The 4654-nt window shown below is 35.1% G+C and overlaps 1 pseudogene; it reads left to right on the forward strand.

Moving 5' to 3' along the window:
* Positions 1-3650: 3650 nt before the first annotated feature.
* Positions 3651-3959, forward strand: LOC150022247 (10 kDa heat shock protein, mitochondrial pseudogene; annotated as a pseudogene).
* Positions 3960-4654: the final 695 nt, after the last annotated feature.

Raw genomic sequence — 4654 nt, forward strand, 5'->3', positions numbered from 1 at the left:
TCCTCTTCTTCAAATTCAAGAGGTAAAGTACTTTGAAGGCTATATGTTTGGTTAGTTGGGGACCCTCCGAGGGAAAACTTCACTAAAGTATCCCTAGAAAAGTCTCATCCTTATTGTGACAAACAGGTTACAAAAATGGATCCAATTCTTCTCTTCCCAGTGTCCCTGCCTCTTAGGATGTTACTTTGCAACTTCTCCCATCTAGAAGTGAAATTTATTTCCCCTACCTTTGTATCTCTGCTGGCCTTGTTACTTGCTTAGCGATAGAAGGCAGTGGAAGTGAATGTGCCAGTTCTGAGCTGAGACCTCAAGAAGACTTACATGCTTCTGCCTGCTCTTTTAAAACCCTACCTACACCATGAGAGTATGGGAGAGATTGCTGGAGGCTAAGTACAGAGATGAGTCATGTCATCCATACCATCCTGGTTCAATCAGCTCCCAGATGAATTGCCAGCTGATCACAGACTGAACTGAACCCAGCTGAGATCCACCAAGCCCAGCTCAAATCAGCAGAACTACCTAACCAACCCCATAGACTCATGAGCAACAATACATATTTACTGTATCCAAAGTAAATTAATGTCTGATCATTTCCATCATTGTAAACTTGGCTACTGAACTATGGCTATCTGCTAATATTTGGCTGGGGAGCATTGAGCATACATATTTTATACATCAAAGTACAGTATTTATATGAAAATGTAGTCTGAACTGAGCCTGGTTGTGTCAGGACATTGCTGCAATGACTGATTCAGATGTATACTCAAGGAGAGAATTTCCCATGAAAGATTTGAACAATTTACAGATACTGGCCACAAAGATCATGTAATAATATTGTGAGAACTTTTAAAAGATTACAGAAAGTTGTTCCACCTACAAGACCAATTCTTATAACAAGGGCCATTAGAACGCAATTATTTGTTAAGTGTGTCAATAGAATTGGTATCATCAACTTACTTTGACAATATTCTTAGTGGTATAACCTCTTCATCCATTTATGCCTATCTTTATGTTTTTTCTTATAGCACTTCATTTTTGCTTTTAAGATGGATCTATTTTTTATATCTCCAGTATCCTTTTCCTCCTCAGTAGAGACTTCTAAATCTTAAAATTAAATATCAGGTTATGAAATAAGACATAAGAAATTAAAAGGCTTATTTATCTAACTCTAATCTTAAAGTTATAAATAACTTTGTTTTCTTTAGAAACTTCTGAAGCTTCTTTTTTAATGTCATCTTTCTGAGCCATTTTCTTCACTTCTGACCTGGAATTAGGCATTCCACATCTTCAGAGCACATCTCTTCCTCTTCCTTATTGTCACTATCCCATTTTTTCTTCTTTGACGGTGGCTTCTGGAATTCAGTAATCTGTAAATCCTAGCCTCAGGTATGGTCCTGAATCTTTTCATTTTGCAGATGATCTCCTTGCTTGTGCCCATATTTGACAATTTGGTCTGGATATTGTCTTATTTCTACATTCGGCCTTTCTTTTTCTTTTTTTCTGTAACAATGCTATCATTAGTTTTCATTTTACTTCAACTACATCTACTTAAATGTAAATATTAAATAACTCATGGGCTACTCCAACAGCAAGAATGGCCTTGTTTTTCATTGTTTTAGGAAATATACCAGGTGTTCTTGGTGCTTCTTCTGGTGGGTTGTTAAGAAACTGAAATAAAATCAGCAAAAAAAGTTGTCTTACTATTTAAAACACTTGCTAATTTTCTTTCTTTTTAGGTTCTGGACCACCTCAAGAGTTTTTGCTGCTTGTTCTTTTGTTTCAAATTCTACAAAGGCAAATTCCTCCCTTTGGATCTCCAGTAGACTTGTAATGTATTATACTCACATAAACAACGTTGCTGCATTTCCCCAGTACTTTTTCAATTCAGCTATGATTACCATTTTTAGAAAGTAATTCCTATCATAAATTAGAAACAGTATTAAATATGTAAGAATTCTTAGAAAGTCAATATATTTTTGCTTGAATTTTTTTTTTTTTTTTTTTTTTTTTAATGCTTGTATGACAGAATTTTCGAGTCTTCAATGGTTAACCTGCTGTTTGGAAATAGTATTAATAGAAGAAAATCTGAGTACTGTTAGAGAATACTCTGTTCCTTGGGACTATAACAAAAAGTGATGTAATTATACTATGGCACATTTTCCCAAGATAACCCAAAAGGAAATAACAGTTTCTCTGAGTCAGTGGTACTTCCCTTATGATTTTGAGGATGACTATGTCTTTGCCCATCCACTGTACTGGAACTCTGCCCCCCTGTGTCATTTGAAGCTAGTTATTTAATTGCTCTGGCCCTCGGTTTTCTTCTATGTTATATTGGATGATTTCTCAATTCTTTTCTATGTCAGTTACACATAAAAAATTTTTTCTTCAAAAATTTTGTTCTCACTCATTAACACTTATTTCATATCTATTATGTGCCAGGCATTTTACTAGTCACTGAAGATACAGCAGTGAATAATGAGACATGGGCTCTGCCCTCACATTCATAATAATAACAAAAATGACAGCAAGCATATTATTAACCATAACTGATATCATACTACATTATGGGTTCTGAAACACTTTCACAGGCACTTTTATACTTGACCTTCTCTGCAATGGTGTTAACTGGTTAGGACGAGTATTATCACTTGCATTTTACATATGAAGCAACGGAGACTCAAAAATATTAAGTAACTTGGCCAAGGCTGCAAGGAACTCAGGTTGTTACTTAGGATTTAGAAATTTTGATCCTTATGATTTACAAAAAAAAAAAAATATATATATATATATATATATATACACATGTATATATGTGTGTATATATATATTATAAAATGTTTCAAAAATACTAAGAAGTTAGTAGTATGATAAATCCCATATACTCACAACTCAAATTTTAAAATTATAAAAATTTTGATCCTATTAGGTAGGAAATACTTTTTACCTATAATGTCTCATCTCCCCTTTTTCTTTAATTATAGGATTTTTAGCTAGAAACATGGCCATAAGGAGTAAAGATTGTTATGCCCCAAGCTTTCTTGCATCTAGAGGTGACTGTATGAGTAAATTCTATTGCATGAGATGTTGTTAAATGTTGAGTGTAGCTCATGGAAAGTGTTCTTCAGGAGAGAAAACATGTTTTCTTTGGTCTTCCTTCATTCTACTGACTAGCATATAGAATCAATTGCTAGAACTTAAACATCTTGACCCATGATGCTGTGTACTAAGTAAAGTGGGTAAGTCAGCACAAGAGAAGTAAGATTCATGATTATGGAGCTACCGTATCAGTTTAGAAGTAAACTTCTATTTTCTAAACTTCAAGCCAATATTATTTATCTTGGTTTCTGGATACATGAAGCCAAACAAATTCTAACTTACACACATTTATCTATACTTCTTCCACTATCCCTCAATTATGGTGGAGCTAGGCACACACATAAAAAAGCGGGTTAGATAACACCTCCTCATTTAATATAGCAATTAACTGAGATATATTCCATTAACTTAAATGTTTTAAAATTACAAATCATCAACTTTAAAAAGTCCTTTCCCCCTTTTTTCCCAAGTTCAGGTAGCCCAAGGGTCCTACTGCTGGTCTCTCCTTGAGGCCCTGGTGTAAGAGACAAGTAGGGACTGCAGCGGCCAGAGTCATGGCAGGACAGGCATTTAGAAAGTTTCTTCCTCTCTTTGACCGAGTATCAGTTGAAAAGTGTGCTGTAGAAACTGTAACCAAAGGAGGCATTATGCTTCCAGAAAAATCTCAAGGAAAAGTATTGCAAGCAAATGTAGTAGCTGTTGGATCTGGCTCCAAAGGAAAGGATGGAGAGATTCAACCAGTAAGGGTGAAACTTGGAGATAAAATTCTTCTTCCAGAATATGGAGGCACCAAAGTAATTCTAGATGACAAGAACTATTTCTTATTTAGAGATGGTGACATTCTTGGAAAGTACATAGACTGAAATAAATCACTATTGAAATGGCATCACATGACGCAGCCCATTCCACTGAAGTTCTGAAATCTTTTATCATGTAAATAATTTCCGTGTCTCTTTTATAATAAACTAGTAATATCCAAATAATGGCATCCAGTGTCTTTTAAAACTTAGTTTCACTGTAACCGATAGAAACATTTTCCAATAAAAAATATAAATAAATGGTAAAAAAGAAAAAAAATAAGTCCTTTCCTTTGGGCATATCCCTGCTATGTAATCAATATCTTTTCTGCCTTCTCAATTGATAGGCCACCCTTAATGTACCAATTGTTTAGTTCTTAAAAGAGGTGTTTTGTTCATAAAGTTTGCAAAAAAAGATTTAGAGAAGGGTGGAAAAGGCCTGAACTATTGAATGTGTAACAAGCTTTGGGTTTTGAAATCAAGACACCCTAATGACCTGTCTCAGATCTCAGAAAATAATCACTGATTTCAGAGCTAGTCTGGGTGAGCCACAGTGAACTGTCACAGTTGATGTCATTATCAGAAGATCACAATATACGAGGTCTATCCAGAAGGTATCCAGCCATGTACTACAAAAAATAGCGACATTTACTGAAGAAGATACAAGAAACATTGTATACAAGACACTGATGCCTCAGTCCCCTTCAAAGTAGGCACCTTGGAACCTCACACAGTTCTCCCAATTGCCATCAGCTGCCCCG

This window comes from Furipterus horrens, unplaced genomic scaffold (genome assembly GCF_987537825.1).
Source record: "Furipterus horrens unplaced genomic scaffold, mFurHor1.1.pri manual_scaffold_1, whole genome shotgun sequence".
Classification (NCBI taxonomy): Eukaryota; Metazoa; Chordata; class Mammalia; order Chiroptera; family Furipteridae; genus Furipterus; species Furipterus horrens.